The sequence below is a fragment of the Thermobia domestica genome, chromosome 6, assembly GCF_964235325.1.
Source record: "Thermobia domestica chromosome 6, izTheDome1.hap1.1, whole genome shotgun sequence".
In the NCBI taxonomy this organism is placed as follows: Eukaryota; Metazoa; Arthropoda; class Insecta; order Zygentoma; family Lepismatidae; genus Thermobia; species Thermobia domestica.
In genome coordinates, this window is record NC_137459.1 from 204,217,454 (window position 1) to 204,230,823 (window position 13,370).

Here is a 13,370-nt window from a genome sequence, read left to right on the forward strand (position 1 = left end):
ATATGAGACGTGAGCTTGCAGTTTATCATGGAATTGAATGGCATGTTCTTGCATTGGTAATTGAACGCATACAGGAAAATCAAACCGTTTAGTCACAATGAAGCCCTGATATATTTCTGGAATGTTTTACCTTAAATGTATGTAAACAATAGGCCTGATACATAACAAAAGTACTGGGAAACCACACTAAAAGGTACTACTACTTATAGTATCTTACTCGCTTTATTATTCTAAGTATTTTGTTATCATACAGAAGAGTGGAGAAAGAGTTGGATATAAAAGAAAAAGAGACAGTTGGCTAAATTTGTGGAGAGATGACAGAGATGGAAAGTACTGCAATTGATTGATGATAATAAAGAAATAATTCCTACTCCAGGGCGAATTAAAAAAGGAACATTATGCATGCAGACTTCTTAATTTATGCTAAGTAGCATAACAGTAAAAAATATATATAGTGGTGGTGGCGATAATGATGGCAGTTTTCGTTGCAAATTGGAAATTTTCATGCTTTATGGTTCTACGGTAATTTACCGGCCTTGATATAGGAACACACGATTTAACACTGTCCATCAATTGCAGCCTCCATTTCACCCTTTTTCCTTCCACTCTATACATTCTATCATGTTTCTAGAACACAATATCTTCTTTTTAAAAAATGTTAAGTAAAGGATAGTAAATAACAACGTCAAAGAAATCCACATTCGTTTTCAGCAAAGATGGAATAGTCTTATATATATATATATATATATATATATATATATATATATATGTAAAGTCACAGAAATAATCCTATTTAAGGCCAGTACATGAATGGGATCATCCAGTCTTCGTACTGTGTTAGTTTTCCCAAGATGATTGAAGTAATAAACAGAGAGTTGGCGGTATATTATACATATACAACATATTACCTCTTGGTTCCAAGGTTCTTTATGTTATTATTACATATAGCATGGGTAATAAGGGATTGTAATGGCAATTGTGTCTTGTGGCGAGAAAGTCGGAGTCGTGAATTTGTTGTCTGGCAAGCATTCAGATAATCTGGGATAATTGGATAATCCTCATCTTTAGAACTAACGCTGCAGTAATGGGAAGTAATTTGACTGATGAGATATTAAAACTGTAATCGGGCTTATAGGGACCTTCCTCGCTGCAATACAGAACAAGCACCACGAATTACAGGTAAGCGAGACGGCTTCGCGTGTGTGCATTAAAGTGGTCGGAAATGGGACCGTTACGTGAACAGGGGAATCTCGCTTGTGGTCTTGATGACTACTCACTCCACAATGTTTTGCTTTACTTGGTGAACTTGGTTACACATAACACGAACAATATATGCTATTTTCGAGGTTGCCGCTTGTTCTTTCTAGTTTTCAAGTTGCGTTTTAGTGTTACTGTAATGATTCGACGGCATTTGAATTTGTTAAAATGACAATTCGTCTGAGGTTATTAATGGATAACGTTTGAAAACATTCTAGTCGTAACTGCGTCATCAGCGGTATCAATGTTTTGCTCGTTTAAATTTTTAGGAGCCTTAGAACAGAGAGGGTCAAATTAATAGAAAGCTTATTGTTTGCAGTAATTACTGCGCAAACAATTGAAATACAGTTGTTCTGTTCTCAATGACAAATTCAAAAGCAGTAATTGGGGAGGAATAATGATTAATCTATAGAAGATAAGTAAAAAAAAAAAAAAAAATAACTAATATTTATTTCCTTTTCATTTTTAAGTGTAATTTCTTGAAAGAAAGCTTCTTTTGAAACGGTCAAAATATACGAGGAGGAATCATAAGTTTTGCAATATTCTGGTACATAGCATATCTGTATTTGTTACACTACAATTAAATCAGGTTAACATTCAAAGTATACTCTCTCATGTTGGATTGTCCGCAGCCACCTTCGTGCAAGTTCCTCGATTCCATGTCGATACCATGTCTTGTCCTCAGAGCCCCAAGTAAGTCAGTCAATTTATTTTTGCACCTCCTGCTGCTTGTGAATCGTGATTTCGGGTTGTGCTCCAGGGACCGGAACAGATAATAATTTTTATTTAGAACTTTCTTCATTGTTGAAACAGTATAATGTTAAAGATTTGGATATTCAATTTCAACAATTAAGCCATTTCAACAATGAAGAAAATTCCAAATAAAAAATCGGCACGGATCGTTGCCTTCGATAGGTTATGAAGTTCCTTCTCTTAAAATTTGAAGTCTGTAGTTTAAAATTTGTAAGAGAAATCGTGAATTTTGGTGAAAATTAAAATATACATGAGAGAGATACGGGGACTGTAGTGACATCTATCGGCAAAGCTTGTCTCTTTAAACCAACCTTAAACGATAAGTGTGGGATTCTAATATCAAAATTTTAATTCATTTGACATAATTGGGGATTCAGCCCAAGTCATATTTTCGGAGCTTGCTACACTAATTTCGTGTTTCTCTCCTGACAAATGGCGCCTGTAATTGTGAGGTCAAAATCGGTTTGTTTCCACAACTCAGAAGATTGTGCTTATGTTGAGTCAAAACTTTTTACTCTGATCGACATTACAAATATGGAATCCTTCGCATTGGCAGAGTAGCTAAGTACTACGCTTCTGGAAGTATTACAACTTCATTCGCCTTCGAAATCAACATTTCAGTAAAACTATTAGCAACTGAGTACTCTAAATCACATGCATAGTAGGAACCCTAACACTCCACATTATATTTGAAAGCAATTTATAGTTTCTTTCTATGTTCTCTACGACGAAAAGTTTAACATATTGATTCCCATAATTAACATTTTCAGTGTTAACGTAACAAAATATGTCTCGTTCGTATAAAACAACTCGAATAAAATAAATTGGTTTGCTCCGACAAGTGATTAAGAGTTACAGAGAGAGTAGCGTGTTGATTACTGTATCACCAAACTGGACGCTTTAACAAATTAATGGCTCACAAAATGGGCAGCGACAAATTATCAGGCATTCAAACATACTGTTCAAAGAGAGCTGTCATTAACACTGGGATGATTGCTATATTGGCAATGCTTATTGAGCGACACGACACATGCGATTTGAAACAATATTGTGGTAAATTCATTCGATGTGGATTGATTAATTACGTACACAACACATGCAAAAATGAACTTGGTACAGAGAAAGGAAAGACATCAACAATGGCTTTTTTTTAAGCTGCAGCAACTTCAACTCAATGTACTCTATGTTGCACATTGCGATAAACATAAGCTTTAGACGAACTGATCGTAAAGGGATGCACGTTTTAATTAATGTAAAAAAGCTGTTAATAAATAAACAAATAAACATGATAATGTAGTAAGTTTGTTGTGAATTACTTAGAGCGGACTTGACAATACGCTACTCAAGTTGGCGGCAGGGTGACTCAGTGGTAAAGTATTCACCTCCGGTCCAAGGGCTAAATCCCAGTCCATGTGTGCTTATGGTGGACGACATCGTGTGAGTGGGTTTTCCAGAAAATGCCCATTTCCTCCCACATTTTCATTGCATTATTTTTTAACTTAATTTATTCTCATCAATCTGCCTCTTTTAACCTAAAGAGAATAATCGCGAAACGTTATTTTTCGTCCCATTTTAATTTATTTCAAATTCGTGCCCACATAGCTTAATTAATTCTCTCTCTCTCTCTCTTTCATTTATATTTGCACATTGAATAATTGCTATTATGTAATTTGCTCTGTCAAGGCAGTTTATTATAGCGGGTGATATAAAACTACGATATATCGTTTCTCTTTTCTCCAAAATGAGGTTACAACATACTGTACTCCATATGTGTAAATCAAGTGAAAAAAAAAACAGTTATTTGGGATATTTTTGGATCCTGGCCGTACTCTCAAAATTTGCCATCTTAGATCGAAGTCATATTTCGTAAATAACGACGTGGTCACGCGGAGTAGGAAAACACAATAATTTCTCAATAAATGTAATGTTGTAATTAGTTTCCTGATGGCTGTAACGGTTCAAAAGCTATTCATACTTGAAGGTTGACGCTATTTCTGTTACATGCATAGCCAATGGCCCTGACAATGCAAGAGAGGATTGAGATGATTCTGACGACAAGAATGCAGTTGTCGCGCCACAGTTAACAACTTCAACAGCATACATCCCGAGAGGACTCCAATTTTCCACGGTACCGACACATCTTTGTGAACTAGTTAATATGGTAGATAACGCACAAACTATTAGCGACTGAAAATTGTGTTAAAATGTTTAGCTACAAACACATAACGTGTATAAGTAGAGTGTGTAAGATATCTATCATATGGATTGTACCAATAGACAAGTATTGTCCGCACGCGATATAAATGCATTACGAAAGTAGCAGAAGATGATACAAATATGATCAAAATTAACTAGTCAAATTCTATATCTGGGCCTTACGCCAACCCCAAAGGAAATTTCTCGTTCGAATACACCATATTGGTTTCCAATGAGGCGTAAAAAAATAAGGTACAAAGATTATGTGTTACGGAATGTGGGCTACCAGTCTCATTGGATCCATGTTCATAGACATCACTCACGCTTCTCCACGCAGTTGATGAATATGTATTCGCTTGGTCACTGGGTAGAGTGATGTGGTCTAGTTGGATGACTAGCCAAGATCACACAAGATCACTCCACTGGACCTTCCTCTATGAAGCTGACTGCAGTTTATTTACTCTGAAGAAAAAAGAAGAAAAAAAAACCGACACACAGCAGCTCTATCACTGCCTCATGGAAGCATGTACTAAGGTACTTAAGAGATAATTTTACGGGCCCATACGAAGTAAATCCACACCTCGAAGAATGTATTCGGCGTGAGAGGCAACACATTGGGTACATTCTCTGGAACCTGCCTGTAGGTACGGCAGATCGGAGATACTCTTTAAGTATAAATCAGTTTTGATCCAATACAGCAATCAACAAACTAACTACAGAACTGTATGTATGGGAGAAATCATGATGTTGTTTGCTATTCCACAAGACCCCCTTGTCATTTATAAAATGTGGCATCAATTTAGTATGACTTTTGAAAATAGAATGTCCTAAAATTTAGCCTTTCCATCTTCATTTACATGGATGAAATCGCATCTGACATAACCTCGTCTGTTGCGGAGAAAAATTGTAATGGGATTCTAACACCACTTTGTATATAGCCTACGCAACGTTAGGAAGCTATGCTATTATTAGTATTAGATTGTTATATTTATAAGATTGTGTTGTTAGTACGTCCGCCCGTCCGTTACTCCGCACGGCAATTATTGAACGGAAGCGACTTTTTAAATTATGCGTTTGCAATGCATACCTAGAACAACTATCTCGGCTGAGTTCGTTAACGAGGTCAATCCGATAAAATGTTAACTGACAACGGAGACTTTAACGGTGGCTATTTATAGCTCATATGCCATGCATGTAAAGAGCTATTATCTGGACAGTGTTCCTTAATGAAACTAGTTTGATAAGACCTAAACGGCAACTTTACCGGTGACAAATATGTAGCTACGGAATTTTTGAATTCTGTTTCTGGCAAATAAACTATTAAACGATTATTTCGGAAGAGCTCATTAATGGAGTCAATCCATTAACACCTTAACGGGTAACATGTGACAGTTCATATTTCACATATGTAAGTGAATATTTCAAATTTGTTTTCACAATAGACAGGGAGAGGATTATTTGGCCGAGTTAGTTAATTGAATCAATCTGTTAACACATTAACGGGTAACGGCGACTTTGGTTGAGGTTTCATGTGTCTCTTAGACGCAAGCAAATGTTTAATTGTTGTTCTTTTTTCTTTGCGATAGATGGCTAGAGTGATTATGGAGTCAATCTCTGAACATCTTAACGGGTAACAGTGACTTTAACGGTGGCAATCTATATTCCATATCTTTACATGTAAATGAATTGTTTGATTTTTTTTCTGCAATATGAAACCAGAAGAATGTTTTTTAATGTATATATATCATTAACGTAAGCTAAATTTTGAATTCTGTTCCTGCAATATATATGTAAACATTTGTTCCTTTTTTTCTTTTTTGAAATAGTCAACAGAGCAGACTAGTAGATTTTTGCATCTAAGCTTCTGAATTAATTTAGAGTAATCACACAACAAAAAGCCAGTTTTGAATATGATAAAGTATAGTTGTTTCAAAATTGAATACGTAACTATGGACGTGAGAAAGAAATAATGGAAAATACAATTTTTTTGAACACATTAGAAAGCTCCTCCTATTTCTTAGGATTTAGATTTCTGGGCTTTGAGCACCTAAGGCCATTTAGCCAGTCACGTTTGAGGGATGACGTCCCTCGGCGAGCACACTATCTGGGGAATGGGAAGGAAGAAAGGGTGGGGGAAGGAAGGAAGCAACCTGGGACGTATAACTTAGGTACCATCCTGGCATTTGCCTGCATGAATAAGAAAAACCCAGGAAAACCTCACTCAGAGTGGCTGGCTTGAAAAGGCGTCGAAAAAGAATCTAACCCGGGACCGCTCGCACCGAAGGTGAGAGCATTAGTGACTACGCTACGCGAGGGCACTCCTATTGTTTTCTTCCGTGCTCTAGCACGTTAAGGCTTGGAGAATAAGTTGAAAAATGATATTGTGTCACCACGTGTCACGAGTTTCTTTCTTCTTATCATTAAGCTATATCGAACGAAAAAAAAAAAACACGACTTGTCATGTTAATAATAGTGAGAACAGTATCAATAATATATGTCCAGAGTAAGGCTGTATCTTTACTTGGCGTTTCAGATATAACAAGTGAATTTAATACAAGTACACGCCAAATACTATCTTGAACAAGATGTCATCCCTGAATAATTTCTGCAATTGGACTGAAACACTAAGCTTCAAAAGTGAATTAGAATTTTTTTCCTTCATTCTCTCTTTCCTCTTTTCTTTTTTTTCTGCTTCTAATAATCATTCCTTGATTCTATATGCATGCAGGGGCGGATCCAGGACGGACTTCTGGGGGCAGTGGGTTGTAATACTGCTACTTATAGCTACTTTTAAGAGCTCCAAACTCTGAGACGGGTTTTATTTATATATATAAAATAAGAAAGTTTCCTCTTCTGGGGGGCGATCGCCCCGATCGCAACCCCTGGATCCGCCACTGCATGCATGCCCCTACTGCAGCAATATATAAGAGCGATCATTTTCAATCCCATAGAAACAAAATTTATAATAAGTTGCTAACTTATCTATTGACTAAATTTTGTATTATATTTTATTGATTTACTTGATTTCTTTTGAAAGATCTTCTTCAAACTCAAACCAAACTACTTCTATGAAGATAAAAGAAAAAAAAAACTCATTCTTTTGGATGGAATCGGAGCAAAGATACCTTGGGTGATAATATCTGCTATTGAATTTATGGCCGAAAAATAAGATCAAGAACAGAGAAACAGATTTGCGAAAGGACGGCGGAAAGAAAGACCAACACTGGAATGTAAAGACAGATTACAATACCTGTTCCTAACGTACATAAGGGTAGGGGAAAACAGAAGGGAAAGTGAAGAGATCCAAACTTTCCTCCAGGGACTTCGCAATGTAGCAAGCGGATTTCGTGATCCTGTTTTGTTCAACTAAACCTTTCCCTATTCTCTTCTAAGCCACCCACACCCCGAAAGAAAGAAAGAAAAAAAAAACTTCCAAAGCAAGGAGTCTCCCTGTAGTCCGGCGTCCAAATAATTTGTTTTGATTGTAACCAGCGGTCTATACTCTCGGCGTATCATCTTCACAGCCCATTAGGCCGGGGATGGTCATTTGGCGACACAGGACAATACATGGATGACACCTCCAACTGACCGTTGCCTCTCATAACTGCCTATCGAGAATCCATCACGGGTCAACTCACAACTCTTTGGCTCTGCTAGACCGAGTGGCCACACCACCAGCGGACGGACTGACGAGGTGTCCTCCTCGCCAAGAGATGAAAGTACTAGATTGCTTGGCATCGTTATCACCGCCGCCGAAGACGGTCATTGAAATGGGAATAGATGGACAGCATTTCTCACGTCATCATACAGTCAGCGAGGAACGAACATATATCCTAGGGAGGAGTGAACACTGTTATTCGGGAAATGTTAGAACGGGGGATGCAAGGAGGGGAGAAAAAGTTCGAAATGGAAACGACAGCGACAATTCATCGTTGTTCCCTTTCCTCATTCCCCTAGTCTGTCATGAGACACGAGAGAGAGAAAATCGCTACAGATCAAAACATAAAGCACAGAAAGACATGCTATTGCTCATCATTTCTCGTTCGTTAAAAATGTGAAAACGTTTTCTCCTTCTATACTCTGTATAAAAGCAAACGAATATAGGGACAGAGAATTGAAAAACGAAGAAAAAAAGGAAGAAAGAAAGAAGTAGGGAAAATGAAAGGACTCATTTTAGAAACGAGGAAACTAAAAGCTAGACCTGTAACAGCGCTGACGAAATGGAATTATTAATCTTGAATAAAGTACTTGCAAAATAGTTACCGCAAATAATATATGCTAGTTGAAATACCCGTTGTTCGCACGGGAAGAATAGGTTTATTATGTAAAGTGTTTGAACCCCTTCATCCTTTTAGAATATGCAAAGGGATGAATTTGGATTTAAAATGTCATAGGGAGTCAATATTTCACTATTTATCTTATGTATTGGTTATTAATGTCGTACGTTTAGAACTATTATTTTTACAAGTCACGCACTTCCTATCGAAGCTCATATTGATGGGGCTGAACTTGGACTTAACGACGTCGGAAGTGTTACTAATAATCTCAACAACTCCAAAAGCTATGGATTGGACACTAATATTGGTCGGTTCTGATGTTCTCTTACACCTTCTCCTTCTCTTGGTGAAAATGCATTTAAACCTAAACTAGGATATGATCCATTCATGTACGAAAAATTTTTAATATCAGTGCAGCGGTCTAGAAGAAGTTAGCCGTCAAATATATTTTTATGTGTCATACTCTTCACCCTCTTGCCGAAAGTGGGCTAAAACATAAGATAGGTTAAGGTATACTCATATATCAAAAATAATAAAAACTGTGCAGCTAAGAGGAGTTCGCAGACGGATAACGTTATATCATTTTTGTATACATATAAAGTGACTTATCAAAATCAGAATTTTCAAAAAAAAAAAAAAAAAAAAAAAAAAAAAAACATTAAGACGTGAGTTCTATTATTTTAAAAGAAGAATTTAGGTCCCAAGTTTCATCTTCCTAAGTTGAGAGTAGGGGAGACCGGGTATGGTTGTAGCACGTTTTGGTTGTAACAAAGCGAGTAGTTTCTACGCTAATCACTAGATGTGGTTCATGTTCCGGTCAAAACACAAGCCCTTCATGCACGTTCAGTCACTGTTTTTGTGTGAGGTAACGCGTGTTCGTCTTGAAGTTATCGCGGTTTTGGTGTTTTTTGGGCACTTAAGTAAATTTTCTATATCCCTGAAAATATGTAATATTACAATATGTGTGCGAAACATTTAGATAATTTGAGTAAAATATTAAAAAGGATACTAATGAGTATTTGTTTACGTACTGAAACCAAATACAGAATCAACACAATTTTGCAAGTACTCTGGCAAAGATGGCTACTGCAGTATGAGGTTGGTTGTAACAAAAGAAATGGGTCTGGTTGTAACGCTGTTACAACCAGCCCCCACAGAGTAAAACATTGCATATGTAATTAAATTTGTATTATTTACTTGAAAATTGTTTACCTAAATAGTGATTCTGTTACATGAACATTGTTTCTCCCCCCCCCCTCTCTCTTTCGTTCTTTGAAAAGTATTTCAATTCTCTTATAAAAGTTATGTAGGTATTTAACGACACACAACAGTGTAATGTTTGCTAGGTATCCGCTGCTATAAAGGATATTGGTTTTACCTTTCTATTGAAGCAGATGTAATTTTAATCTGTAATAGTGAAATATATGGTTCATCTTGTCATCTGACGAAGACAGTGATAACGCTATTTGCCTAGTTTGTTGTGAATTACTTTCCAAAAGTGCGCCAAGAGAAAAATGGATTCAATGTAATTTTTGTCATGGATGGGCTCATGTTGTCTGCACCACGGTACGGTGTGAATACAAATGTCACAACTGTTATTCAAATGATTCAATGTAGGTAAAAGTAAAAGTAGACTAGGTAGCTGAAAGTGTAAATTTGAGTGTCGAGGTGCATAGGGTACTAGAGCAGATGTAGATGTCGAAATGTAGATGTGCATAGGGTCTAGTACTATGTTTCTAACAAATGGTCATCTACTTTCTAACAAACGATCATCTACTTTCTAACAAATGATTTGTTGACATTTTTAAGTTAAAAGAAATATGTCAAGGTTAGTTCTGGTTACATTTCTTTAGGTAAACCTGATATGTAAAAGACAAAGTAAACCTAAATATGCCATACAATTCTGTTTATTCATTAAAGTATTAGCTATATTATTGTATGTATATTGTAAGCTGTAGACCTAGCTATCCATTTGCTGCTAAGATATATTTCCAATGTGAAGAGAGAGTGTTATATATATACATGTAAAAAAGCACAGTACTTTCATTAGTCATGCAGTTCTCTAACGTATTCTATGTCACTCTCTGAACCTGTAACATAGGAATATATTAAATATCGATCTTATAATCTAATTTTGTGTTAATATTGTAATATATGTAATAGCAGTGTATCCACTTACCACATATACAATGCGTTACAACGAACCCCAATCACTGTTACAACCAACCTCAACGTCGGGGTTGGTTGTAACATTCGGATAGCCTTTGTTTTTCCACTATATCTCAGCAAATACTTTACATTATCTGATATTTGCTAGGTATTTTGAGAGAAGGATGTCCAAACTTCCGATCACGTGCAAAAATTCGTATTTTTCTTCAATTGGAGTCTAGTTATGGATAAAAATGTAAAAAGTGTTACAACCATACCCGGTCTTCCCTATGGTGAAATATTCAATTTTCCACATAAATTATGAAACCCTATTCCTCCTTAAGAAAACCATTTTAACCTAAGTAGCATGATAACAAGCAAATTTATGGTCCAAAGTAATAAAACTTATTAAAATTAATCTATATATCTATCTATCTACCTTTTGGGTAACATCCATTCGGAGGAAATTCCTATATCGGAAAAATATCTGAATTTCTGAGAAAAAAAATATGATATCCATATTTTGGAGGAATCCGGGTTTCGAATAAAATCCAAATTTTGGTTCCGAAAAGTTTTCGTTACTTCTTTTAACGCTTCTATGTGAGTAGGAACAAATTAGATGAAGTATTTTAGTAGAATGTGATCCCAAAAGTATTTAAAAAAAATAATAATATACAAATTCATATGCGTTTGAGGTCAGTGTGGCATGATATAATACTAAATCATTGAATGTTGTTAGAAAAAGCAGTGGAAGAAACATCTTGGTGGGGCTAGTAATTGTTATGTCGTAGAAGCACACTCGCATGCATTAAAAATTGTGTAGCAATTTGCTAAAGAAGTTTAAGCATTGAACGCGATGTTGTCTCTTGTTTGTGATCACATCATGGGAAAATGGCTGAAAACTCTGAAGTTGATTTTGGAACATACTTAGTATCTTCTTCGAGTTAGGTTTCGATCACCACTTTGATTAAATCGCGTATCGTAAATGGTTTCTGATTCAAAATTAATGCAAAAAAATAGAGTACCTCATCAGTCCCTTTAGTTAGAAAGATGAAAATATGTATATAAATGTCTCATTAAAAATAAGCGCACGCGTGATGCAAAATTCGGATTTTAAGGGGTGGTGGAAGATGCAATTTCTATATTTTTTTTTCGGCACGTTGAGATAAAGGTCTGCTATTTATGATCACATCACGAAAAACAGCTTACATGTTTGGAATCAAGCTGTTTCTGTTTCGAGCTCTTCATAACAATCCCTGAAAATTAATGTAATGTCTGCATTCGAAATGGCTGAAATTATTATTATTATTATTATTATTATTATTATTATTATTATTATTATTATTATTATTATTATTATTATTATTATTTCACATGGTTAGTAGCCCAAGAAAGTTACTGGAAATCATAATGATAGCTACGAACTTATATCTACCCGGCTATTAGCACAGTTACTGTGTTAGATTACATTGTACTCTTGACACCTATAATGTAGTATACGGGAATACAATGGGGCGTATACCAATTACCCACCTAATAATTTTATAGTCCAGCACACATTTACCTTAAATTTACGAGTGAACGAGTATCTATATATGAAGAAGGGGCATACGTTATATTTACGAAAACAGTCTAACGTATAACTCCCAATAAATTCTAGCATTAGATCATTGGTAACACTACTAAAATGTTTAAAATGGAGCGACCTGTAAATATTGAGCAATAGGGCTGAAATTTAGCAGGTAAGTTCAACAAGTTGCTTTTTTGTAATTGACAATCAATGATACAAACACCAAGGCCGTGAAAAACACAAACCTGTGTTTTTGCGTGTTGATTTGTCCCTACCAGTTGAGTCGGTCATTCTCAACAAAATCACCATCAATATTAGATTAAACATTAATATCCACATTTAAAAAAAAAATAAATAAACGTAAAAATACTAGAACGAACACAATTTGACAATGATAAATATTCAAAAATTTAGGGAAATTAAAATCTGTATAGGCTAAGCACATTTTTTTTTCTAGAGAAAGCTAAGGAATTGAATTGAATAAGTAATTTATTTTAGCAAACAGAGAAATTAAGAGCCGGATAGGCCATTTCCGATTACTCTGCAGGGTGACATTTATTTATTCAAGCAGTCGGACTTCGGCGACAAATTTAGTGAGGCCGCCAAAAGCACCCGAGGGCGTATAGAGTCATCTTCTATCATTCGTAATACATTTGCCATTCTTTCTATTGTTCTTTTAATACTATGATGTCTATCGAATTAGCTAGTAGCTGTGAAAATGGAAAATTAATTATTAGCGTGCAGACTATTTATACTTTTAAGGCATATTTTTTTTTTTTTTTTTTTTTAAGAAATTAGAAAAGAACTAAGGTAATTTACTATTACATTAAGTCCACTCTTTCATAATAGAATAAACAAATGCAAACTTTAAGCAGGTACTTACGTAATGCTGATATATATGTATAGTTCGATAATGAATCCTAGACGTAGATAATTACCTGAAAAGAGAGAAAAATAGTTACGAGATTAGACTAGAATAACAAGCGTATTTTACTATAAATTACTATGTAAGATATTAATTCTTATAAATGTGATAGTCAATGCACTAACATATTAGTACACCAATATAAGAATTGTATATTATATATATGAGAATATTAAATATTGAAGATAAGTGTGCATGCAATTTTGATATGCTGAATATAACAGAATGAATATTGATTGAGATA

The 13,370-nt window shown here is 35.3% G+C and overlaps 1 protein-coding gene across 8 annotated transcripts in view; it reads right to left on the reverse strand.

The window, feature by feature from the left end:
- FoxP (forkhead box transcription factor P) overlaps positions 1-13,370 on the reverse strand; it is a 1,320,908-nt gene that overhangs the window by 949,374 nt on the left and 358,164 nt on the right. For all 8 annotated transcript variants that reach the window (XM_081762611.1, XM_081762608.1, XM_081762609.1 and 5 more), the window contains one exon: positions 13,085-13,139. The gene's annotated coding sequence lies outside the window, so the exon portion shown is untranslated. The remainder of the gene's footprint in view (positions 1-13,084; positions 13,140-13,370) is intronic.